At 46.9% G+C, this 27,626-nt stretch overlaps 1 protein-coding gene across 10 annotated transcripts in view; it reads right to left on the reverse strand.

Moving 5' to 3' along the window:
* RAF1 (Raf-1 proto-oncogene, serine/threonine kinase) overlaps positions 1-27,626 on the reverse strand; it is a 115,613-nt gene that overhangs the window by 77,046 nt on the left and 10,941 nt on the right. For 3 of the 10 annotated variants that reach the window (XM_012472332.2, XM_012472320.2, XM_012472276.2), the window contains exon 1: positions 11,289-11,594. The exons of 1 other annotated variant lie outside the window; for it this stretch is intronic. The gene's annotated coding sequence lies outside the window, so the exon portion shown is untranslated. Of the gene's footprint in view, positions 1-10,244; positions 10,878-11,288; positions 11,595-15,772; positions 15,960-16,927; positions 17,369-17,449; positions 17,558-18,092; positions 18,211-20,817; positions 20,953-27,626 lie in introns of those variants that run through there. 6 more of the 10 variants (XM_064362049.1, XM_064362044.1, XM_064362043.1 and 3 more) reach the window with 5 other exon arrangements.

Raw genomic sequence — 27,626 nt, forward strand, 5'->3', positions numbered from 1 at the left:
TTATAATAAAAAGTTGAGGCTGGGTGCTGTGACGCATGCCTGTAATCCCAACACTTTGGGAGGCCGAGGCGGGCAGATCACCTGAGGTCAGGAGTTCAAGACCAGCCTGACCAACAAGGAGAAACCCTGTCTCTACTAAAAATACAAAATTAGCAAGGCGTGGTGGCACATGCCTGTAATCCCAGCTATTTGGGAGGGTAAGGCAGGAGAATCGCTTGAACCTGGGAGGCAGAGGTTGCAGTGAGCTGAGATTGCACCATTGCACTCCAGCCTGGGCAACAAGAGTGAAACTCCATCTCAAAAAAAAAAATAAAAAGTTCAACTGCTTGACATATACAGCAGATTGAGGTCAGCAGCTGTGCGGTGGCCCGCCATTTCAGACAGACTCTTCATCTTTGTCTTTTCCTTTTTTTTTAAGAGACAGCATCTTGGGCCAGACGCGGTGGCTCACGCCTGTAATCCCAGCACTTTGGGAGGCCGAGGAGGTGGATCTCAAGGTCAGGAGTTCGAGAGCAGCCTGGCCAACATGATGAAACCCCTTCTCTGCTAAAAGTACAAAAATTAGCCAGGCACAGTGGCACACACCTGTATTCCCATCTACTCTGGAGGTTGAGACAGGAGAATTTCTTGAACCCGGGAGGTGGAGGTTGCGGTGAGCCGAGATCGCGCCATTGCACTCCAGGCTGGGTAACAAGAGCGACACTCCGTCTCAAAACAAAACAAAAAAAAAAAAAAAAGAGACAGCATCTTGCTCTGTTGCCCAGGCTAAAGCACCACAGCACAATCATAGCTTACTGCAGCTCCAACTCCTGGGCTCAAGCAATCCTCTCCTCAACCTACCAAGTAACTGGGACTACAGGCGCATACCACATGCATAACTAATTTTTTTGTAAGAGATGGGGGTCTCACTATGTTGTCCAGGCTGGGTTTGAACTCCTAGGCTCAAGCGATCCTCCTTCCTCAGCCTCCCAAAGTGCTGAGATTACAGGCATGAGCCAGAGAGGCTGGCCCTAAATACATTTTAGAATAAGAGTATGAAAAAGGCCAGGCACCATGGCTCATATCTATAATCCCAGCATTTTGGGAGGCCAAGGCAGGAGGATCACTTGAGCTCAGCAGTTCGACAGCAGCCTGGGCAACATGGCAAAATCCCATCTCTACAAAAAAAAAAAAAAAAAAAAATTATCTGAGCGCAGTGGTACACACCTATAGTCCCAGCTACTCCGGAGGTTGAGGAGGAGGGATGGCTTGTGCCTGGAAGTCAAGGCTGCAGAGCCGAGATCATGCCACTGCACTCCAGCCTGAGCAACAGAGTGAGACTCACTCACAACACACAAAAAAAAGGTATGAGAGTATAAAGTACCTACAATCATATGTATCAACTTATAGAAAAACTTATTTTATTTTTGCTTATTTTTCTTCTTAGACCTCACAAGGATGGAAAAAAAAAATATTCTTTTTAAAAAGATATCAGTAATTGCGTAATTAATTTGTCTCTTTGAAGAACATTATATACAAATTTAAGAGGGAGGAAAAACCCATCAGCTCCAAATATAGCCACAAATGTAGTTACTTCCAGTTTGCCCATTAGCTCTAATTATCAATAAGAATCAAAGGAAGACCAGGTGCAGTGGCTCAAGCCTGTAATCCCAGTACTTTGGAAGGCTAAAATGGGAGGATCAATTGAGGTCAGGAGTTCGACACCAACCTGGTAAACACAATGAGACTCCCATCTCTAAAGTAGTAATAATAATAATAATAAAAGAAAAAATAAATACAAAAAGAAAAGCCTACAACCACTTCACATTCATTAGGATTGTTATTTAAAAAATTAGAAAAAATAACAAGGGTTGGAAAAGATGTGGCAAAACCCTTGTGCTTTGCTGGTGGGAAATGTAAAATGGTGCAGTCACTGTGCAAAACGATTTGGCAGTTCCTCAAAAAGTAAACACAGAACTACCATATGACCCAGTTATTCTACTCGTATGCATATCCCCCAAAGCACTGAAAGCAGGGGCTCAAACAGATACTTGTACACCAATGTTCACTGCAGCATTATTTATAACAACCAAAAAGTGGAAACAATCCAAGTGTCCATCACTGATGAGAAGATAAATGTGATATATTCAAACAATGAAATACTATTCAGCCATAAAGAGGCATAAAATACCGATACCTGCCACCACCACATGGATAAACGTCAAAAACATGCTAAGTGAAATAAGCTAGACAAAAAAGGACAGATAGCGTATAACTCCCGTAACTGGAATAGGCAAATTCATAGAGAGAAAGTAGAGGCTGGTGCAGGTTCTCACGCCTGTAATCCCAGCACTTTGGGAGACTGAGACAAGTGGATCCTATGAAGTCAGGAGCCCGAGACCAGCCTGGCCAACATGGTGAAACCCCATCTCTACTAAAAATACAAAAATTAGCTGGGCGTGGTGGCGCCTGCCTGTAATCCCAGATACTCAGGAGGCTGAGGCAGGAGAATCGCTCGAGCCTGGGAGGCGGAGGTTGCGGTGAGCCAAGATCGCGCCACTGCACCCCAGTCTGGGCAACAGAGTGAGACCCTGTCTCAAAAAAAACAGAAAGTATAATAGGGATTACCAGGAACTGGGGATAGGGAGGAATGAGTTATTGCTTAATGAGTACAGTTTCTGTTTGAAGTAATGAAAAAGTTCTGGAAACAGATAGTGGTGATGGTTTTAAGACATTGTGAATGAATGTAGTTAAATGTCACTGGGTTGTGTATACACACACACACTCTACCCCCAACCGCCCCCCCCACACCCTTACAAGCACAACCTAGGGGTCCGTTTTGCATTGTGAGACAATACTAGGTAACACTAGCCAGGGAAATCACAATCTCTCCTCTCACAATCACACTATAACTCTACACCAGACTAAGGTCAAAAATGGTAGAAGAGTATCATTTATCCCCCCATTCTCTCTGGGTATAACTTTCTTCCCTATCTAAAACCTATGAATGCAGAAGGCAACAGCCAGCATGTTAAGAGCTGCTTGAGCTAAAGAGTCTGTGCTGCTAAAGCAGGCAAATGTCATCAAGGAGCTAGCAGGCAGAAAACCTAGAGCACTCTGCATACAATGCCCAACAGAGGGAGGTTAAGCAAGGTAGCTCCTGCAACAGATAGGTCCTAAGTTATAAAGTTCTAAGTTTGAATTTAGTAAGTATATCCTCTTTACTGTAACCATTTTGTGTAAAGGCAGTAGAGAAAAACTAAATCCATAAGTGATTAACCTCTGATTAATGTTTGGTGTGTAATATAAGGTTTTAAGAACTGGAGATATTGGAGTTGAACTTCCATTAAAAAAAAAAAAAAGAACTAGAGATATATAAACAAGAGTAAAACATGTCCCACTGGAGATATATAGACAGGAATAAGACACGCCCCACTTTTAAACAGATATAAGATACCTATACAAAAAAGTCAACTCAGCCACCGCCATAGCTCATGCCTGTAATCCCAGCACTTTGGGAGGCTGAAATGGGTGGATCATCTGAGGTCAGGAGTTCTAGACCAGCCTGGCCAACATGGTGAAACCCCGTCTCTACAAAAAAGACAAAAAGTAGCCGGGCATGGTAGCAGGTGCCTGTAATCCCTGCTACTGGGAAGGCTAAGACAGGAGAATTGCTTTAACCTGGGAGGCAGAGGCTGCAGTGAGCTGAGATCATACCATTGTACTCCAGCCTGGGTAACAAGAGGGAAACTCCATCAAAAAAAAGAAAAAAAAGAATATTTCCCTCTGTGAAAGGAAGCTGGGTAGATGAGGGACAAAGGGGAAGGAAGAATTACTCTGCACAACACATAACTTTTTCTTTTTTCTTTTTTTTAAACAGAGTCTTGCTCTGTTGCCCAGGCTGGAGTGCAATGGCACAATCGCGGCTCACTGCAACTTCTGCCTCACAGGTTCAAGAGATTCTCCTGCCTCAGCCTCCCGAATAGCTGGGATTACAGGCGCGCACCACCACACCCGGCTAATTTTTGTATCTTTAGTAGAGATGGGGTTTCACCAAGTTGGCCAGGCTGGTCTTGAACTCCTGACCTTGTGATCTGCCCACCTCGGCCTCCTGAAGTGATGGGATTACAGGTGTGAGCCACTGCACTCAGCCTGTACAACATATCTTTCTATATACATTAAATTTTGTGGTTGTGACCTTATTACTTACTCAAAAAAAATAAAATTTAATTCTTTTTCTCCCTCCCTCCCCAAAACTTAATTCTTAAGAATTTGCAGGCCAGGCGTGGTGGCTTACGCCTACAATCCCAGCACTTTGAGAGACCAAGGTGGGCGGAATACAAGGTCAGGAGTTCAAGACCAGCCTGGCCAATATGGTGAAACCCCTCTCTACTAAAAATACAAAAATTAGCCCAGCGTAGTGGCACACACCTGTAATCCCAGGTACTTGGGAGGCTGAGACAGGAGAATTGCTTGAACAATTCTCGGGAGGCAGAGGTTGTGGTGAGCCAAGATTGCACCATTGCACTCCAGCCTGGACAACAAGAGCGAAACTCTGTCTCAAAAAAACAAACAAAAATACAAAAACTAGGCGCGCGCCTATAATCCCAGCTACTCAGGAGGCTGAGGCAGGAGAACTGCTTGAACCTGGGAGGCAGAGGTTGCAGTGACAGCCTGGGTGACAGAGCGACACTCCATCTAAAACAAACAAACAAACAAACAAACAAACCCACAATCATTTGGTCACATTTGCATGTATGTTCCTATGTGTAAGTTTTGGTTTGATTTTTAACGGCTTTGAGATATAATTAACGTCCCATACAATTCACCCATTTAAAGTGTACAATCAGGCCAGGCACGGTGGCTCACACCTGTAATCCCAGCACTTTGGGAAGCCAAGGTGGGCGGATGACAAGGTCAGGAGTTCGAGGCCAGCCTGTCCAATATAGTGAAACCCTGTCTCTACTAAAAATACAAAATTTAGCCATGCGTGGTGGTGCACGCCTGTAGTCCCAGCTACTCGGGAGGCTGAGGCAGAAGAATTACTTGAACTGGGGAGGCAGAGGTCACAGTGAGCTAAGATCACACCACTGCTCTCCCCACCTGGGTGACAGAGCAAGACTCCATCTCAAAAAAAAAAAAAGCGTACAATCAAATGGCTTTTATTATATTCACAGTTGTGGATCCATCTCCATAATTGTAGAACACTTTAATCACCCCAAAAAGAAACCCCTATCACAGTCACTGGCCATTCCCCACATCCTTCAGCCCCTAATCTGCTTTCTGTTACTAAGGATTTTCCTATTCTGGACATTTCATATAAATGGAATAATTCAATATGTGGTCTTTCCTACATGGTTTCTTTTACTTAGCATGTTTTCTTTTTTTTTTCTCTTCCGTTACTGATCCAGAAATACTTAGCACGTTTTCAAGGTTAATCCATGTTGTAGTAGTATACATCAGTACCTCATTTCTTTTTTTTTTTTTTTTTTAAAGATGGGGTTTCACCATGATGGCCAGGCTGGTCTTGAACTCCTGACCTCAGGTGATCCACCCACCTCGGCCTCCCAAAGTGCTGGGATTACAGGCGTGAGCCACCGCGCCCGGCCTCAGTACATCATTTCTTTTTATTACTGAGTAACATTTCATTGTATAGTAGCACACCCCATATCCATGGCGAATATGTTCCCAGGCTACCAGTGGATGCGTGAAAGCAAGAACAGTATACTGTATTGTATATTCTATGTTTTTTCCTATACATACATACCCATGATCAAGTTTAACTTATAAATCAGACACAGTAAGAGATTAACTATAAATAATAAAAGAACAATTATAAAAACAGACTACCATAAAAGTTATGAGAGGCTGGGCACAGTAGCTTACTACTGTAATCCCAGTACTTTGGGAGGCCGAGGTGGGCGGATCACCTGAGATAGGGAGTTTGAGACCAGTCTGACCAACACAGAGAAATCCTGTCTCGACTAAAAATACAAAATTAGCCTGGCGTGGTGGCACATGCCTGTAATTCCAGCTTCTCAAGAGGCTGAGGCAGGAGAATCACTTGAACACTGGAGGTGGAGGGTGAGGTGAGCAAAGATCTGGCCATGGCACTCCAGCCTGGGCAACAAGAGCAAAACTCCGTCTCAAAAAAACAAAAAACAAAAACAACATTGACTGCCACTGCCTGCTGCTTCCCATTTATTAACTAAAAATCTAAACAAGCTCTAAATCATAAAGATTTTAAAACTGTAAACTTGCTCTAGGATTGTTAATCCCCACCCAGTAAAATCTCTTAGAATCTGGTCTAAAAATAAAACCGTGTGTCAAGTGTTCCTCAAAAAATACTATGTACACTGACTGGAATGTGATGCCAATTAACATACTTTGTGAGTAATTTGCCAAACTTTAGATAGTCTGGGCCAAAACCAATAACAGAGAAACAACACCCGCTTGACATTTTCCTTGGTTAAGCTGAGATTCTAAGAGTCATTTCAAAAGAAAAGCAAACAGATCTGAAATTAACCACTAAAATCATTTAGAGCTATGCAAGTAATTCTGAGAGAAAAGAAGTAACAAAATAACTCAAACATCGTAAAATTAAAGATGAAACCTTAATATGTAATTAAAGAATTTTTACTCACAACTCTAAGGCAAGAAAAAATACCCACCCATTACTATCATGAGAATCACAAGGCAAGATGCCCGGGCGCGCCTGTAATCCCAGCACTTTGGGAAGCCGAGGCGAGTGGATCACTTGAGGTCGAGAGTTCTAGACCAGCCTGGCCAACATGGTGAAACTGTCTCTACTAAAAATACAAAAATTAGCCAAGTGTGATAGCGAGCACCTGTAATCCCAGCTACTCAGGAGGCCGAGGCCTGAGAATCCCTTGAACCTAGGAAGCAGAGGTTGTAGTGAGTCAAGATCACGCCACTGCACCACAGCCTGGGTGATAGAGCCATATTCCTTCTCAAAAAAAAAAAAAAAAAAAAAAAAAAAAAAGGAATTACAGGCAAGATAAGTCAGCTCTACACCAAAAGTACCAACTGAATTGTGATATAAATATCTAGTATTACATTTTGAACCCATTCAGATGAGCCATTAGGATTTCTACTCTCCCATACACATACCAAAAAAAGACCTAAACAATCTCATCCTAAATGAACACAGTGTTCTCTGATTTTCCAATTAATTTACTCAAGGTAAGCAATTTTCCACCACAGTCATTTGTTCTGAAGAAATGACTCCCGTGTCTGCACAACTTAAAAACAAAAAACTAAGTCAAAGCTCAATTTTTTTTTTTACAGTTACATTTAAGTTATAATCAAAGCTCAATTTTATGGTTTCATAAACCCCCTCAGTGTCACATTAGTCCATTGCCTTTCAAAGACAGTATTTAAAATTCTCTTCTCCAAGTCAACATTAAGGCATGCTGTTTGGCTAACAAGCTCCTCCCAAGATCAAGATGATTATGTGTGGCCTATTATGTTCCTAACCTGCAAACAAAGTACTCCCTCATGTAACTTTTTCCTATTTAGGCAGTAGGTTACTAACAAAGGCTTACCTGAAATTTAAATGTAGAAGAGTCATACATTTACTACTGATAGACTACCTGAAATAGTAGTTTAAAGTTATCAACTGTATTTTTCATTTTGTAAATAATCCAGTGCTTTTGGAAAAGTTAAATTTACTTCCAAGAAGTATGAAGTTGTATAAGCAAACAAATGGCATGTTATAAACTAAAAGCAACTGAGCAACTGTAATATAATACTTGATGTTTAGCATTCTTTACTTCGTCACTTTTTGTCAGAAATTACCAGCTTAATCTGCTTCGCACTGTTTTTTTCTGCTAAACCAAATCCCATAAAATATGCTCAAGCCTTCTACTGAAGGTACACTTTTTTTTTTTGAGACAGGGTCTCACTCTGTCACCAATGCTGGAGTACAGTGGCACGAACATGGCTCACCGCAGCCTCGACTTCCCTGGGCTCAGGTGATTATTTCACCTCAGCCTCCCAAGTAGCTTGGACTACAGGCACACTATACCATGCCTTCTAATTTTTTTCTTTTTTTTTTTTTTTTTGATTTTTTGTAGAGACAGGGTTTTGCCATCTTCCCCAGGCTGGTCTCAAACTCCTGAGTTCAACCAGTTCACCAGCCTCAGCCTTCCAAAGAGCTAGCATTACAGGCATGAGCCACCACAACTGGTGATGTTTTTACAGCTACTGAGACAAGACATTAACAAAACTAAGGAATTCTACTACAATTTATAATCACAGAACACCACATATCAGCCAGGTGTGGTGGCTCACACCTGTACTTCCATGACTTTGGGAGGCCGAGGCGGGTGGATCACAAGGTCAGGAGTTCAAGACCAGCCTGGCCAATATAGTGAAACCCCGCCTCTATTAAAAATACAAAAATTGGCCAGGCGTGGTGGCAGATGCCTGTAGTCCCAGCTACTCAGGAGGCTGAGGCAGGAGAATCACTTGAACCTGGGAGGCAGCGGTTGCAGTGAGCTGAGATTGGCCATTGCAGTAAAAAAAACACCACGTATCTTTAAAAGATAAGACTTTAGTACAGAAACAGTAACAGGTTTATTTTTCCAAGTATCCCAGCATTCAACTGGGTCAAATGTTTATGCTGCATTTTAAACAGCTTAGCCCTTGAGTGATAAGGGTAAAAACAAGCCAAAATAATCCTGAATGTTCTTCAGTGGTATATAATCATCACAATCAAAGCAAGATTTAGGAACTGCTAACTGAAGTCTTTTAATTCCATAATAGTCACTTTAGCATAAACATTAATCACAGTATTATAGCTATTTTAGGGAAATTACGTTTATGGGGATAAAGACTTTATAACAGACTGGAATCCGAGAAGTCAATCCAGAGACACAGTTTATGAAATATATTTATTAAACCAAAAATACATTCTACACTTTTTTTGGATGTTTGTTTTCTATAATCATCCAATTTCTCTAAGACTGGGGAGAACTTTATATTTAAAATTTAGGCCAGGCACAGTGGCTCATGCCTGTAATCTCAGCATTTTGGGAGGCCGAGGTAGGCAGATCACTTGAGGTCAGGAGTTCGAGACCAACCTGGCCAACGTGGCAAAACCCCGTCTCTACCAAAAATACAAAAATTAGCCGGTGTGGTGGTGCGCACCTGTAATCCCAGCTAGAATCACTTGAACCCAGGAGATGGAGGTGGCAGTGAGCCCAGATCACACCACTACACTCCAGCCTGGGCGACAAAGTGAGACTCTGTCTCGAAAAAATAAAAAATAAAAATAAAATAAAAATTATTATTAGTAGAGTGTACTATACTTATCAAGTTAACATTTTTGTGAGCAAGTATAACTTTAAGAGAATTTTTGGCAAGAATTCCCAGGAATATATGAGTTCAATTCATTCACCATTGTGTAAGTGCAAAACATTTAATATAAAACACATAAAAAAAAGTCCTCCTGGCCAGGTACAATATATCACACCTGTAATTTCAGCACTTTGAGAAGCTGAAGCTGGAGGATCACTTGAGCCCAAGAGTTCAAGACCAGCCTGGCCAACATAGTTCCACCCCGTCTCTATTATTTAAAAAAAAAAAAAAAAAAAAAAAATGTTCTGCCTGGCCAGTGGCTCACCCCTGCAATCCCAGCAAGCAAGCACGTTGGGTGGGAGAGGTGGAGGCAGGAGGATCGCCTGAGCCCAGGAGTTTGAGACCAGCCTAGGAAACACCATCTCTACTAATTTTTTTTTTCTTAATTAGCCATATGTGGTGGCACCTGTCTGTAGTCCCAGCTACTCAGGAGGCAAAGGCAGGGGAATTGCTTAAGCCTAGGAGTTAGAGGCTGCAACTGAGCTATCATCATGCCACTGCACTGTCCAGCCTGGGCAACAGAGTGAGATAATGTCCCTTTTTATTATTTAAGTTCGAATTGTTCTGAAAATATAAAAAAAATTTAAAAAGTTATTAACTAAGCTTAACAAACTAAATCTTTTCAATTACTATCAGCTTCGACATCAACAAGGGGAGAAAACTATCAGTAAAAATAAATATTCAGCATGTATAATAATCCAAATTCAACCAGCTCACGATCCACAACAAAGACAGCCCCTTCACAATTCTAGCAACTATTATTTTACTCTCATCTCTCACCGTTTCCTTCCTGCACCCTAGGCAAATTGCTGCCCCTCAAACTCATCCCAACTCCCACAAGCCTGTAAGCCTTTGTACCAGCTGTTCCCTGAGCTTCTCCTCACCTGGTGAGCACTTACTCATCGGTCGTTCAAAACTCGACGGAGAAGTCTCCTCGATTGTAGAAGCTTCCCCAACTCCTCCCTAAGCAAAACTAACTGTTCTAAATCCCCACACTTGGTAAGCCAGTTCTTATCACGCTGCATTGTTTTCACGCCTTAGGAGCGCAGGGAGGGCGGAATCTCTCCACCCAGTCCACAGAGGACCAGGCAAGCAGAACGTGCCTTGAATTCATTTCTTACTTAGATTAAGTGACCCCCTAGAATCCGGTCACATCTCAAGAAGACACAGAAGTTCCTATCCTTCTTCCCACCGGAGAACGAATAAAAGAGGCACACCCAGAGCCCTAGAAAGAGAACAATGAATGAACACGGCCGCTTTGCCTCTCTCGACGTCTAAACTCCTTTCTCCGGCATCGACTAGCTCTGCATTGCCTCAGCAGCTGCAAAGCCGAAGCGTCCCGGCGGCTCTTGCTTCACACAAAAGACAGCCCTGGCTCTTCATTCCAAAGCGTCCTAAGGCCAATCCTCTATAAGCATCCCAAACCTTTCATTAATAACCCACAGAGTCCTGATACCCAAGGCGAGGCCCCTGTGCCTTTGTAGTAGGGCACTGGCCAGTTTCCTCCTCTCTTCCTCGATTCATCACGTCTTCCTAAAAGGGTGTCACCTGACTGGAGTACCCTGAGAAAGGGTGCAAACCCGGGTCCCACATTCGGCGGCCCGAGAGAAAAGGAATTGGCCCATCCGAGTGACAAGAGATACGGGGCAACTCTGGGCGATTTTCCCACTGCCAAATATGAGGAATGCGCACTGGCAAAGGAGTGGCGTTGGCACGTTTCCGCAAAACACAAGGAAATTTGAGTGGGGATGTGGGAACTAGGCTCGCCGGCCATGACACCGAACTCCCGGGCCCCCGCCCAACGCTACCCGGGGTGACAACAGCCTGGCTCGAGCCCTCCGTCCGGCAGCCGCGGGGCCGCTCCATCGGCGCCACCCAGGCCGGTCGCCCGGCTCCCCCGGCATCCATGACCCGGGCCTGCCACCTACCTGAGGGAGCCAGGCCGTCCCAACGTTCTGTCGTCCAGCGGCGGCGTCTCGTCCGCTCCTCCTCCCCGCAGCGGGTGAGGGAGCGGGAGGCGGTCACATTCGGCGCGTCCCCAGCCCAGGGGACGGAGCCCCAAGCAGCCCCCGCATCGTAGCAAACGTGCTCCGCGCCTCAGGGCACACGCCCCAAAGCACGGCCAGCTGACCCTTTTCGGGGCCAAAGGAGAGCAGCAGCAAAGCCTTCCCGCCTCACGACCGCTCTCCTCTTACTCCCGCCATCTAAGATGGCGGCTCAAGCGCTCGCGATTAAAACTCTCGGGCGGCCCCGGCAAGCGAGCCCTTCACTCGGTGCTCCTCCTCCCGACCTGCGACGCCACCGGCTCTCCGCTTCTGCGCGAGCCCTCCTGGCAATCAACTTCCAACTTGGCTCGGGCATCCATCGCTCTGGCCTGAACTCAGACCCGGCCCTGGGGGCGTGGCCTCGCGATCTGGTGGCCGCCATTTCGGAGCTGATGAAGTTATTAGGTGATGCTGACTTGCTCTCAGGAGGGGCACTGGGTAATCGAGAAGAGGCAGCTTTTGGCCGTCCACTAGTGGCCAGAGGCCTAGAAGGGGAGAGGAAGGCCTGCCTGCCAGCATTGCCAGGCCCAGCGATCACCAGACGTGCCCCAGGACACAGAGCACAGTGTCCAGCTTTGACGCGTCCTCCCCGGAGTCGGACACTTGGATACCGAATCACGGCTCCGCCACTTGGCAGCTATGTTGAACCTTAAGCCTCTGTTTCCTTGTCTGTAAATTGGCGGCTCATTTTCCCCCCATCACATTACCAATAAAAATACTGATAATATGCAGTTGCGTCCGGTAATATTGAAACCCGTTGTGTGCCCTCGCAGCGCTACCAGAATGGATGACAGCGCAGATTGGCATTACCTATGGACATTTTTAAAAAGTATATATCCTTCCTCCCGGCAGTTTCACTTCTAGACACTAATTCTAGAGAAATAGGTACACACATGCACAAAAAGTACTGTGTGAAGATGTTTAATGCTCTATTATTTGCATTCTAGAGAAACACTGGAGGTGAAATGTAGATTAATAGGAAACTGATTAAGAGGACGCTGATACATCCAGTCTGGGTTATCATCCATCCAAGAATGAACTAGATCCAGATACTGACACACACACACGGAGGCTGAGGCCAGGAGTTGGAGACTGGTCTGTCTGGGCAACATACCGAGACCCTACTTTAAAAAATAAAAGAGTAAGAAGGCTGGGCACAGTGGCTCATTCCTGTAATCCCAGCATGTTTTGGCGAGGGCGGGGGGGAAGGGTGCGGCGCAAGGCAGGTGGATTGCTTGAGGCCAGGAGTTCAAGACCAGCCTAGTCAATGTAGCAAGACCCCATCTCAAATTTTGTTCTATTTTGAGACAGGGTTTCAGTCTGTCACCCAGGCTGGAGTGCAGTGGCAAGATCTTGGCTCATTCAACATCCACCTCCCAAGCTCAGATGATCCACCCACCTCAGCCTCCCAAGCAGCTGGGACTACAGGCATGTGTCACCATACCTGGCTAATTGTTTTGCATATTTTGTAGAGACAGGGTTTTGCCATTTTACCCAGGTTATCTTGGAATCCTGGGTTCAAGTGACCTGCCCACCTCAGCCTCCCAAATTGCTGGGATTACATGGGGGCATGAGCCACTGAGCCTGGCCCCCATCTCTACACATTTTTTTTTTGAGATGGAGTTTGACTCTTGTTGCCTAGCCTGGAGTGCAATGGTGCAATCTTGGCTCACTGCAACCTCCACTTTCCAGGTTCAAACGATTCTCCTGCCTCAGCCTCTTAAGTAGCTGGGATTGTAGGCATGGGCCACTACGCACGGCTAAGTTTTGTATTTTTAGTAGAGACGGGGTTTCTCCAGGTTAGTCAGGCTGATCTCGAACTCCCAACCTCAGGTGATCCGCCTGCCTTAGCCTCCCAAATTGCTGGGATTACAGGAGTGAGCCACCACACCCAGCCTTTTTTTTTTGAGATGGAGTCTTACTCTGTTGCCCAGGCTGGAGTGCAATGGCATGATCTTGGCTCACTGCAACCTCCACCTCCCGGGTTCAAGAAATTCTCCTGTCTCAACCTCCTGAGTAGATGGGAATACAGGTGTGTGCCACCATGCCTGGCTAATTTTTGTACTTTTAGCAGAGAAGGGGTTTCATCATGTTGGCCAGGCTGCTCTCCAACTCCTGACCTTGAGATCCACCTCCTCGGCCTCCCAAAATGCTGGGATTACAGGTGTGAGCCACCACGCCCAGCCTACAATTTTTAAAATGATTAGCCGGGTGTGGTGTGTGTGCTTGTAGTCCCAGCTACTCAGGTGAGGCAGGAGTTCAAGGCTGTAGTGAGCTATGCTTGCACCACTACACTCCAGCCTGGGCGACAGAGTGAGACCCTATCTCAAAAAAAAAAAAAAAAAGAAAAAAAAGTCAGAAAAGCAGACAGACATGAGGAGAAAGCCATGTGAAGATGGAAGCAGGCAGGGCACAGTGGTTTAGGTCTCTAATCTCAGTACGTTGGGAGGCAAAGATGGGCAGATCTCTTGGGGTCAGGAGTTCAAGACCAGCCTGGCCAACATGGAGAAACCCCGTCTCTATTAAAAATACAAAAATTAGCTGGGGCTGGGGGTGTACACCTGTAATCCCAGCTACTCGGGAGGCTGAGGCAGGAGAATCGCTTGAACTTGGGAGGCGGAGGTTGCATGAGCTGAGATTGTGCCACTGCACTCCAGCCTGGGCAGTAAGAGCAAGACTCTTGTCTCAAAAAATAAAATTTAAAAAAGAAAGAAAAATGGAAGCAGAGATTGGTGTGATGCAGCCACAAGCCAAGGGACACCTGGAGCCATCTGAGAATCTGGAAAGGATTCTAACCCTCAAGCCTTCAGAGTGACGTTGTGCTGGGACTTCTGGCCTTTGGAAACAAGAGACTATTAACACATTTATTGTTTTAAGTCACTCAGGCTGTGTTAATGTGTTAATGGCAGCTCTAGCAAACGAACACACCAGGCCAGACACTCTAATCCTGAAATCCTTGTGTAACTGCACCAGGAGCAGCATTATGGTAACAGCCAAATGACCTAACTGGTCTATTCCAACTCTGGAATTAATTCAAACCACATGCCATACAACACAGATGCACTTTACAATTAGGAGCAAGAGCAAATCATGAAAGAATATGTACAGTGTGGTTCCTTCCAGAAACTTCAAAACCAGACAAAATGAAATAATTAGTTAGGGATGCATGTATATGCGGTAAACTCGAAAAGCAAGTAATTCTCCCAAACCAGGGCAGTCATTTCCAACCTCGACTGAACAGGAGAACCCCTTTAGGTAGGATTTTTTTTTTTTTTTTTCTTTGAGATGGAGTTTCATTCTTGTCACCCAGGCTGGAGTACAGTGGCATAATCTTGGCTCACTGCAACCTCCGTCTCCTGGATTCAAGGCATTCTCCTGCCTCAGTCTCCTGAGTAGCTGGGATTACAGATGTCCACCACCACGCTGGGCTAATTTTTGTATTTTTAGTAGAAACGGGGTTTCACCATGTTGGCCAGGCTGGTCTCAAACTCCTGACCTCAGGTGATCTGTCCACCTCGGCCTCCCAAATTGTTGGGATTACAGGCATGAGCCACTACGCCCAGCCTGTGTTTTCTTTTGAGACAGGGTCTCACTCTGTTGCCCAGGATGGAGGGCAGATCACGGCTCACTGCAGACCCAATCTTCTGGGCTCAGGTGATCCTCCCACCTCAGCCTCCCAGGTAGCTGGGACTGCAGGTGTACACCACTATGTCTAATTTTTTGTAGAGACAAGTTTTCACCATGTTGTCCAAGCTGGTCTTGAATTGCTGGGCTCAACTGGTCCTCCCATCTTGGCCTCCCAGAGTGCTGTGATTACAGGCATGAACCACCACACTCCATGATGGTATTCTTTAAATCACAGAAGTGTTTTAGGCATGCTTTGATGTTTGCTATGTTTCACAATTTTTTATTTTTATTTTTGAGATGGAGTCTCACCGTGTCACCCAGGCTGGAGCGCAGTAGTGCAATCTTGTCTCACTGCAGCCTCCGTCTCCTGGGTTCAAGCAATTCTCCTACCTCAGTCTCTCAAGTAGCTGGGATTACAGGTGCCTGTCAGTCACCACGCCCAGCTAATTTTTGCATTTTTAGTAGAGACGAAGTTTCACCATGTTGGCCAGGCTGGTCTCAAACTCCTGACCTAGTGATCCACCCACCTCAGTCTCCCAAAGTGTTGGGATTACAAGAGTGAGCCATCATGCCTGGCCCTATTTCATAATTTTTTAAAGAAAAAGATCTGACATCTCCACTTATGAGGTTCCTAGAACAGTCAGCTTCATAGAGACAGAAGCGCAATGGTGGCTAACAGGGGCTGGGGGGAGGGGGAACTAGCTACACAGCTAAGGTCTGGAGATGCTGCCCATGCTTACCTCTCCCTCTACCTCCCAGAAAGCAGGAGGCAGGTGGGCTGGAGTACCTGTGTTTGGGGCTTGGTGCTCTCAGCTGGCAGCAGAAATCGCTGGCCCGGGACAGTGCCCACGCGGGCAGAGTACATGTGGTCCTCAAGCACAGGGCAGAGCTGTAGTACCATGTGCACCTGCAGTTGACTGGAGAATGCTGAACAAGAGAAGTGCCAGGAGAGACAGTGGGCAGCTGCTCTTTCTGTCTGACCAGTACCGCGCCTCCCCTTGTCCTTTGGAAACACCACCCCCTTTCTCAGACCATATGGTTTCAGTGAGGTTGGTACTATGGCTCCTGCATCCAGAAAGGGACACACAACAGGTCAGGACAATCACAGCTGTCAATCTGCCTGGCTGTGGGATCCACTCATGATGAGATGCAACCCTAATTGTTGAAGCCACCGGGCATAAGGCCTGCTCTTTGTTGCTGGGGTGCTGGCCTGGAGCTGCCTCCTCCCAGCTGGGCCTGTCACATACACTTCTGGGGGCCATTACATGCTCCCCAGGCTGCTGTTGATATCACCACTGTCTCCCCAGCCCCTCGCCTCCCTGAGCCAAATGCATCTTTGTTTTTTTTTTTTTTTTTGAGATGGCATTTCACTCTGTCTCCCAGGCTAGAGTGTAATGGAGCAACCTTGGCACCTTGGCTCACTGCAACCTCCATCTCCTGGGTTCAAGTGATTCTCCTACCTCAGCCTCCCAAGTAGCTAGGACTATAGGCACATGCTACCACCCCCAGCTAATTTTTGTATTTTTAATAAGAGACAGGGTTTCAATATGTTAGCCAGGCTGGTCTCGAACTCCTGACCTCAAGTTATCTGTCTGCCTCGGCCTACCAAAGTGCTGGCATTACAGCTGCTGCGCCTGGCTCCAGTGCAGTGGTGTGATCTCGGCTCACTGCAACCTCTGCTGCCTGGGTTCAATCGATTCTCCTGCCTCAGCCTCCTGAGGAGTTGGGATTACAGGGGCCTGCCACCACGCCTGGCTAGTTTTTGTAGTTTTTAGTAGAGATGGGGCTTCACCATCTTGACGAGGCTGGTCTTGAACTCCTGACCCTGTGATCCACCGGCTTCAGCCTCCCAAATCAAGTGCAGTTTTAAAGGCTGGCTGGTGCGCCAGACCTACCTGTCAGCGGCTGCAGCTGGACCAGGGCACAGCCAGAGCCTGTGGCCAACACAGAATAGTGGCTGAGAGTCTTCTTGACACCTTCCACGATGTCCTTTCAGGATGGGGTCCTCACCAGAACTGACTGTGGTGCCAGCTAAGAGGGAACAAGCATTACACAGGCCTGGCAGCTATACCCAGACCCTCCCTGCTCCCAACAGCAGAACTCTGGGCAGGGCCACAGTATAGGCAGTGGTCACTTGCCTGTTTTAGGGGACAGGAGAGCCAGCCATCTCAAATCCATACCCCTGACTCCTCTCCGTAGGGGTACTATATCTAGAAGCATCCCTCCTCTTCCCTGCCCAGACCCGGACTCACAAGATTGACCCCATCAATGTGTTCCAGTTTCAGGGCGGTCTGGATCTTCCCTCAGAAGTAGCTGGGATCCCATTAGTGACAGCACTGAGAAAGGGGCAGGAGGAGATCACATCATGGCTTGCTGGGACCTCCCCACCACCCTAGGAACCTCCCAGCACCTCTCACCAGTAGGTGGCTGTGGGCCTCTGGGCTCTCCGTGCATGAATGAAGAACTTCTGGAGGCGACTAGTCATCTGGGGACAGCTGGAGAGGAGTACAAGCCCAGAGGTCTCCCTGGAGTAAGCAGACAAATCATACAAGTTAAAGTCCCTTAAACTCACCCACTAAAAAGGAGGCTCTTAGGAAGCAACACTGACCTGCTTCAGGCCAAACACTAACACCAGGACTATCACCTAGACCACCTCCTGAGAAACAAATAAGGTTTCCCTTATTTGATATGATAACAAGACTATGTAGCTTAATGTGGTTCTCATTTTGCCCCAGCCCCCAGGGAGCTCAGAGCCAATATCATAACGATTTCCACCATGTGCCAGAACTCTTCTAGAAATTCTGCATATATTAGCTGCATGGACCTCACCTAACAGTAGAGGAAAGCAAAATCCAAGACACAGCTTTTAGGAAGGTCTAGAAAGTGCCTAATCTGGCCAGGCACAGTAGTGGCTCAGACCTGTAATCCCAGCACTTTGGGAGGTCGAGGCTGGTGGATTGCTTGAGCTCAGGAGGTTGAGACTATCCTGGCAACATGGCAAACCCCCGTCATGTTGCCACCATAGCCAGCTAAAAAAAGGCTGGCTGTGGTGGCACCCACCTGTAATCCCAGCTACTCAGGAGGCCGAGGTGGGAGGATGGCTTCGGCCTGGGAGGCAGAGGTTGCAGTGAGCTGAGATGGCAGTAGTGCACTCCAGCCTGGGTTACAGAGTGACACCCTGGAAAGAAAAGAAAAGAAAGAAAAGGGAAGGGAAGGGAAGGGAGGGGAAGGGAGAGGAGAGGAAGGGAGAGGAGAGGAGGGGAGGGGAGGGGAGGGGAGGGGAGGATGTGTTTGGTGATGGTTCCCAACTCTGTGAACGTTCTAAAATGTACTAAAAAACCCTGAACTGTATGCTTTAGGTGTGTGAATTGCATGGTATGTGAACGACCTCGACACAGATGTGATTAAAAACAACAGAAATCAGCTAGAGGTGCATGGTGGCTGCCCTTAGACTTGGCCAGTGTGCTCGTTTGCCACAGTCTCCACCTCCCCGTTACTCCCTGACGCTGCACCTTGGGGCCAGGTCCATTTAGCACAGGATTTCCAGCTCTGTTCCTCACACCCTGCTGCTTCCCCTCACCAACTTTACACCTATCCTGCCCTAGAGGAAGTTAATTTAGTGACAGTCTATGTGAAGACAGTCAGTAGGTGCAAAAAGCCAAAGAAAGGTGCCCCGGCTGTGTTTCTGAAAGGAGACTGTGACATGGTCACTGCAAAGGTGAACTCCGACTTTGGCCTTTCCTGAAGCCAGGAAGTTGTTGCTCCTCATGCTGAAGGAGCTTTATGGCTGGGGGGCCTTCCTGATGAGGCTATGGGCTCGTGGAGGGTAGGCTATGTCTGTTTCCCCTGTGTCCATTACATAATGTCAACCACATGAGGAAGGAAAAACCCTACAAGGAAAGGAAAATATTCTCTCCCTTCTCAATAGTTGAGACCAACTGTTCAGAGACGAAAGAAAAGGAATTGAATATTTTGCATGTAGACATTAGGAGATCTTCAAAATCCAAAAGCTATTTCAGGTTTTGAAATTACAAATGACTGAAAACCACCATGGCACCTGTAAACCAATGTAACAAACCTGCACAATCTACACATGTACCCCAGAACTTGAGTATAATAAAAAAAATTATAGAAAAAGAAACTACAAATGAAAGTGCTGTTGAAGTGTTGTACCAGTTTAAATAGCTAGGAAACTAAATATGAATCTCTATAACCCATCTAGACAAAAGCACTTTTCTTTTTAAAAGAGGAAGAAGTTTTGGGGACCAAAAGTGAGAAAACCTCTGTGAATGATCCCCAGCCATGACTGGCTCATGCTCAGAATTCTGAATGATCCCCAGCCGTGATTGGCCCCTGCTTTGCTCTGATGTCATGAAAAGCCTTTGTGATGGAATCACAGGGAGGGCCTATATAAGGCCCTGGCTGGGTCATGGTTTTTGGTCTAAGATATCCCTGGAAGCTTCTTTGGTGACCTGTGGATTCAGACCAGCGATTGCGATTTGCGAGTTGTGTGGTGTGTGTGTGTGTGTGTGTGTGTGTGTGTGTGTGTGCGTTTGCGTGCGCGTGCATTTTGTATCTGTGTGTTTCTGTGTGTGGAGGGGGTTGGTGTGGGGGGGTGTTTGGGGTGGGGGGTGTTTGGGGTGGGGGAGGGTTTCTGTGGGAGGGGTGTTGGTGTTTTTCTAGTTAGCATTGTTAGTGTAGTTAGTATCGTTGCTTAGTATTTTAGTGTACTTTGGTATAGTCAGTATTGTTGCTTAATATTTTAGCATAGTTACTTTAGTCAGTATTGTTGCTTAGTATTTAGTTGTGTAGTTAGTGTAGAGAGGCATCAGTCACCATGGGGCAGATATTGGCCCACACCCCACCTGAGCGGGGGCTACGATATTATGAAATAGCGCACCTCATTGGCAGTGGTGCCTTCGGCGAGGTGAAGCTGGCCCACCACTTGCTGACTGGCACCCAGGTGGCCGTGAAAACCACCCGCAAAACTGGCGCCAGCGTCGCCATTAGCGAGACAGAGCTGACTATTTTAAAATCTGTGCACCACACCAACATCATAGAATTATACCAAATAATTAACACCACAGAGGCATGCCACTTAGTAATGGAATTCGCATCAGGAGGAGACCTGCACCAGTGGCTGCACAGCAACTACGTGACAGAGGAGGAGGCCCGGGCCATGTTTCAACAGATGCTGTCAGCAATGCAGTACTGCCATGCTAGGAGAATAGCACATCGAGACCTGAAGCCGGAGAACATCCTGTTGGACGGTGAAGGAAAGATCAAGATCGCCGACTTTGGGTTAGCGACAACTTACGATGAGGGGCAGTGGCTGACAACATGTTGTGGCACCCCCTTGTACATGGCCCCAGAAGTCATCCTGGACCAGGTCTATCAGTGCCCCGCCATGGATGTTTGGAGCCTAGGCGTCACTTTGTACGAGATGATGTCCAGGCATCAGCCCTTCTTCTCAAAGTATCGTACGGTCCTCAAACAAAAAATTCAATCTGGAAGGTATGCTTGCCCGGCCTTTTTTTCGGAAGGCCTTAAAAGTCTAATGAAGAAACTGCTAATCAGAGATCCCAGGGAGCGGCCCACAGTACAGGAAATTCTGGGGGACCCGTGGGTCAGCAACGGCCAGCAGTTGCCTGTAACAGCTCATGAAGAGCAAATCCTGCACCCAAACCCTGAAACGATGAAGCTCTTGGTGGCCGTGGGATTCAGGGCTAAGGAAGTCTCCAAGGCAATTAAAAACAACTTATATAATTATCCCATGGCCACCTACCTTATTATTGATAGCATAAGAAAGCGAGCCACCAACAGACTACGGGCCCTTGCTCCTGGGGATTCCACCTGTTCTCCATCCACTCAAGTTTCCAGTTCACCTGCCAGCCCACAAGTTTCCAGTTCACCTGCTGGCCTGAAGAGGAAGGCAGAGAGTTTTAATCCAGACCCCCAGCATGCCCCCATGGCCTCCCCAACCATCAAGAGCTCCATCAGCAATTGTGGAGATTTAGAAACCTTGGCTCAACAAGCCCTCCAGCATGACTCCGTGGCCTCCTCCATTGAGAACTCCATCGGCAGTGGTGGGGATTCAGAAACCTTGCATGAGCAAGCCCTCCAGCATGACCGTGTGGCCTCCTCCATTGGGAGCTCCAACAGCAGTGGTGGGGATTCAGAAACCTTGTGTGAGCAAGCCCTCCAGCATGACCGTGAGGCCTCCTCCATTGGGAGCTCCAACGGCAGTGGTGGGGATTCAGAAACTTCGGCTGAGCAAGCCCTCCAGCCTGACCGCGTGGCCTCCTCCATCTGGTACTCCATCGGCAGTGGCGGGGACTTAGAAACCTTGTCTGAACAAGCCCTCCAGCCTGACCGCGTGGCCTCCTCCATTGGGAGCTCGAACGGCAGTGGTGGGGATTTAGAACCCTCAGCTCAGCAAGCCCTCCAGCCTGACCGCGTGGCCTCCTCCATCTGGTACTCCATCGGCAGTGGTGGGGATTTAGAAACTTTGACTGAGCAAGCCCTCCAGCATGACCACGTGGCCTCCTCCATTGGGAGCTCCATCGGCAGTGGTGGAGATTTACAAACCTCGGCTCAGCAAGCCCTCCAGGGTGACCTCGTGACCGCAGCCTCCATCGAGTGCTCCAAGGGCAGTGAAGATTTAGAAACTTTGGCTCAACAAGCCCACCAGCACGACCTCATGGCCGACTCCTCCCCCCAGAGCACCACCCAGAGAACCCTGGCTCAACAATCATCACAGGAAGCCAGCGTCCTCCAAGCGAGGCAGCCCGAGGCTGTGTTGGCTCAGCCAACAAGAGGCCGGGGCTGCCGCAGAGCTGCCAGGCGATGCATTTCAATACTAATGAGATGCTTCTGCCTGTGCCCACCCAAGAGAAGAAGCCGCTCAACATAGTTGGGCGGCTGATAAAATCAGGTAGGTGGGGCGGTGAAGCCTCACTTCTTGCATTTTACTATATTTATTCTGTCTTTATTAGTATTGTTTTAATTGGCAAATCATGCTTGTACATTCATGGGATGCAGTGTGAGGATTAGATAGATGTGTGCACCGTGAAATGAGGAAATCCCACTACTCAGCATCTCCACCACCTCAGAGAGACCAGTTCCACGTGATGCCCCAGAAGTGTCGATCTGAACAAGTTGACCCCACTGAAGTAGCCAGTAGATGGATGGTGACCCTAATGAGATGCTTCTGCCTGTGCCCACCCAAGAGAAGAAGCCGCTCAACATAGTTGGGCGGCTGATAAAATCAGGTAGGTGGGGCGGTGAAGCCTCACTTCTTGCATTTTACTATATTTATTCTGTCTTTATTAGTATTGTTTTAATTGGCAAATCATGCTTGTACATTCATGGGATGCAGTGTGAGGATTAGATAGATGTGTGCACCGTGAAATGAGGAAATCCCACTACTCAGCATCTCCACCACCTCAGAGAGACCAGTTCCACGTGATGCCCCAGAAGTGTCGATCTGAACAAGTTGACCCCACTGAAGTAGCCAGTAGATGGATGGTGATCCGGGGCCAGAGAGTGGCAGAGGGAGGGAATGGGGGGGTGTCGGTCAAAGGACCAAAGTCTAGACAGGAGGAAGAGGTTATGGCTCTCGTGCACAGCAGGGTAACCAGAGTCAATAAGAATGTATTGCATTTAGCAAAACAGGTCCACGTCAAATGTGTGCATTTAGAATGGCGAGGACGAACTACCTGAGGTCCAGGAACATTGAAACCTGACAGTGGATGCCAATGGCTGTGGGGAGGAGTCAGGTGAGACGCCCATGTTGGAGCAACGTCAGAGCCTGCAGCACTTCTCTGCTCAACAATCATCACAGGAAGCCAGTGTCCTCCAAGCTAGGCAGCCCGAGGCTGTGTTGGCTCAGCCAACAAGAGGCCGGGGCTGCCGCAGAGCTGCCAGGCGATGCATTTCAAAACTAATGAGATGCTTCTGCCTGTGCCCACCCAAGAGAAGAAGCCGCTCAACATAGTTGGGCGGCTGATAAAATCAGGTAGGTGGGGCGGTGAAGCCTCACTTCTTGCATTTTACTATATTTATTCTGTCTTTATTAGTATTGTTTTAATTGGCAAATCATGCTTGTACATTCATGGGATGCAGTGTGAGGATTAGATAGATGTGTGCACCGTGAGATGAGGAAATCCCACTACTCAGCATCTCCACCACCTCAGAGAGACCAGTTCCACGTGATGCCCCAGAAGTGTCGATCTGAACAAGTTGACCCCACTGAAGTAGCCAGTAGATGGATGGTGACCCGGGGCCAGAGAGTGGCAGAGGGAGGGAATGGGGGGTGTCGGTCAAAGGACCAAAGTCTAGACAGGAGGAAGAGGTTTTGGCTCTCGTGCACAGCAGGGTAACCAGAGTCAATAAGAATGTATTGAATTTTGCAAATCTGGTCCATGTCAAATGTCTGCATTTAGATTGGAGAGGACGAAGGCCCTGAGGTCCAGGAACATTGAAACCTGACAGTGGATGCCAATGGCTGTGGGGAGGAGTCTGGTCAGATGACCATGTTGGAGCAACGTCGAGCCTGCAGCACTTCTCTGCTGCCCTATTTTATCTTTGTTAATAAAGATGGTTCCTCATAAATGACCATTTCTTCCTTCTTGCAAATCTTGTAGTAGCGTTGGAAAGGTGGCAGGTGGGTTGCAGACACTCTGCTGCTTTGTGCCCTCCCTGCACAGGACCGGGGCTAAGAGAAGGGTACCAGCAGCTGCCTTTGTTGAAAGAAAAGCTGGGATAATGAAAGGATGTGGAGGAGCACGTGGAAGAGGGCAAGAAAAAATATAGCTAAACCAGAGTCTAAAACCCGGCCCAGACTGGAGAGAGATCAATGTGCAGTGTGGAAAAAGAAAGGACATTGAAAGTATGCATGCTCCAAAAGAACGGTCTATAAAGATCATGGGGTTTATCCCCATGCAATACCTAGTGGTGGGATATTATCCAAACTGGTGGGTCACTGTCTTACACTACTACTATTGGGGCTATAGGAATATCAGGGAAAAACAAACAAAAACAAACCCTTTTGCCAGTCAAAATATGTCACTGGAAGGCAAGAGGTGCAGCACAAGTTCTTATATCTTCCCAGCTGCCCTGTTCCTTTGTTGGGGAGGAATCTGCTCCAAAAACTACAAGTACAAATTTCTTTTAAGCCTAAAGATAACATGACTTTAGATTTTAAGTAACCAAAGGCTATGGTATTAGCCTTCACGGTACCACAAGCTGAGTGGCAATTATTTGCTAGGGGTATGAAGGGACCTATAAAGCAAACTTGGGGCCAATGAAGGAAGTTATATTGTCAGAATCAATTCGTAAATTCCCAGAGGTATGGGCTGAAAACAGTCCACCTGAGCTAGCCATGAATCATGCTCCAGTGGTAGTAGAACTAACAGTGGGAGTCAGCCCAGTCCGGCTACACCAGTATCCCATACCACAGGAGGCTGTTTTAGGCGTAGAAAGCATCCAGAGTGGCTAATCAACACGGCATTTTGGAGCCATGCCAGTCACCCTGGAACATCCCACCCTTATCAAAGAAACGGCTGCCTAGTAATAAATTGTACCATACCTGTGATAATTATAGGCCAGGGCGGAACCTACGAGCTGTAAACCAAGCAACAGTAACTATTCACCCAGTAGTTCCAAACCCATACACTCTGCTCTCCCTAATTCCCTCCAATGCAGTATTGTTGACTGTTTTAAACTAAAAGAATGTTTTCTTCTGCCTTCGCCCCCATGCCAGTCAGTCGATCCATCTTTGCCCTTCAATGGGAAAATCTCCAGTATACTTGGACCAAGCTTCCCCAAAGGTTCAAAAACTCCCCCACAATTTTCAGTGAGGCCCTAGCATCAGACCTTAATGCTTACACCCCACCAGATAAAAACTGCGTCCTTCGGCAGTATGGAAATGACCTTCTCCTAGCAGCATCCACTATCGAAAACTGCCATGAAGGAACCCCAAACCTCCACCTTCTGTGGAAGGCAAGGTATAAAGTATATAAAAAGTAGAAAAAGAAAAGCCCAGATTTCCTGCGGAGTCACATACTTGGGGTTTGTCATAAGCCACAGACAGACAGCGTGTGTTAGGCATTGCATGCAAGGAAGCTGTCTGTAGAATTCTCACCCCAACCTCCCAGCAACAAGTCACAGGGTTCTTAGGGGCAACAGGGTTCTGCCATATTTAAATCCCAAATTTCTCACTAATAGCAAAATAATTATATAAATCCACAAAACAGGGGGAAAAGAAAACCCTTTATCTGGGGGCCTGAGCAACAAAAAGCATTTAATACAATGAAGAAGGCTCTAGTTGAGGCACCTGCTTTAGGACTGCCAGACATAACTAAACCCGTTCTCCTGTATGTTCATGAGCAGAAGGGAATGGCTATCAGAGTTTTAACCCAATCTTGGAATCATGGCATCACCCAATAGCCTGCCTATCAAAGCAACTGGACTCGGCGGCTCAGGACGGCCATCCTGTTTCAAGGCTCTTGCTGCTACAAGTGCTCTGGGAAAGCAGTTAACTGTATGGGTACCACACTCTGTTTTAACACTAATGGAGCAAAGAAGGCACCATTGGTTGTCAAATCCTAGAATGACCCAATATCAGGGCTTTTATGTAAAAACTCCACATAACCTTAGAAACTATAAACACTCTCAACCCTGCCTCCCTCCTCCCACTGGAAACAGAAGCTCCCCTATATAACTGTATAGAGACAGTAGATAAAACTATTCTCAAGTAGAAGGGACCTTACAGATCGGACCCTCCAAAATCCAGATGTCAAGAACTTTACAGCTGGTAGCAGCTTTGTAACGGAAGAAGTCAGATGGGCAGGATACACAGTTGTAACTCTAAATTCAGTGGTAGACGCCCAAAGCCTGCCAACAGGAACCCCAGCCCCCGGAGCAGAGCTAATAGCTTTAACGCAGGCATTGCTGTTAGCAAAAGGTAAAAGAGTCAACATATATACTAATTCAAAGTATGCCTTTGCTATGCTACATGTACATGGGAGCATATACAAGAAAAAAGGACTCCTAACTGCCCAAGGAACAAGTGTAGGGTATCCAGAAAAAATCCTACAACTTTTAGATGCAGTATGGGATCCTAAGAAAATAGCTGTTATATATTGCCAAGGCCATCAAAAAGGTCGGACCCTAGAGGCAAGAGGAAACAGGAAAGCAAATGCAGAAGCTAGGCGTGCAGCAATGAATACTCCACTTTCCAGCATGGTAGGTAGGAAGGCAGCTACTGCCATGCCTCTCCTCCCAGAACCTTTGCCTAAAAAGAAGCCAGATTACTCCCCAAATGAGAGGACCTGGTTTGCTCAGGAAAACAGAGCTTATACAAAAAAAAGGCTGGTGGAGGTTCTCAAACAGAAAATTAGTTTTTCCTGAAGTAATAGCCCTCAGGTTTGTAAAACAGTTCCATCAAGAAACTCACACGGGAAAACAGCACTAGAAACACTAGTGGGGTGCCACTTCTATGTGCCACTGCTCACTGTCATCTCCCGAGCCGTCTGTAAACAATGCTTAACCTGTGCTCAGAACAACCAATGGCAAGGGCCATTTTGGCCCCTGGGAATTCAAAAAGTAGGAGTAACCCCATGTGAAAACTTGCTTGTAGATTTTACTGAAATGCCCCAAGCAGGAGGCTATCGGTTTATGCTGGTGTTTGTCTGCACCTACTCCAGGTGGGTAGAATTTTTCCCCACCTGCACTGAAAAAGCCATGGAGGCAACTCAAGCTTTATTAACAGATAGTATTCCTAGGTTTGGGCTGCCTCTGACTCTCAGGTCTGACAATGAACCGGCATTTGTAGCTGAGATTGTTCAAAATCTCTCTCAACTGTTGGAAATCACATACTGCCTACCGTCCCCAGAGTTCGGGGAAGGTAAACCAAATAAACTGGACACTGAAACAATTCCTAAAGAAATTCTGTCAGGAAACCCACTTACGGTGGGATCAAATCTTGCCCATGGTCCTTCTCCGAGTCAGACGCACCCAACCAAACAGACCTAATATTCACCTTACGAAGTTTTTTTTGGGAAACCACCCCCCACAACCCAGGTAAAAGAAAATCTTTTTTTAAACAAATAGGAAAAACAAACATTAAGGAGATAAATGCAGGCCCTAGGTAAAGCCATGAAACAAAGCTGGGTACAAAAAAGAATACCTATAAGTTTAACAATTCCAATCCATTCATTTCAACCCAGAGACTCTGTCTAGGTTAAAAAGTGGAACCCAACCACATTGGGCCCTTTTATTGTAACCTTATGCACCCCCACTGCTGTTAAAGTTGCTAAAGTTGTTCTCTGGATTCATCACAGCCAGTTAAGGCCAGCAGTCCCAGACAAGTGAACCAGTCAGCCGGATCCGGAATATCCCACCAGGCTAACCTTGAGACATGTCATCGACAAGGACCAGGACCAGCTCAGTCCGGTTCCAGATGCAGACGACACTGAGAAACCGTCGAGCCCTGCTCTAGTCACACAACCAGAAGCTGACTAGTCAACGCACGGCCGAAGCTCGAGCAATCTCCACCGGATAAGCAAACGTAAACTAAAACCTTAAGCAAAA

The sequence above is a fragment of the Aotus nancymaae genome, unplaced genomic scaffold (assembly GCF_030222135.1).
Source record: "Aotus nancymaae isolate 86718 unplaced genomic scaffold, 86718_ANA_hifiasm-v0.15.2.pri h1tg000046l, whole genome shotgun sequence".
Lineage (NCBI taxonomy): Eukaryota > Metazoa > Chordata > Mammalia > Primates > Aotidae > Aotus > Aotus nancymaae.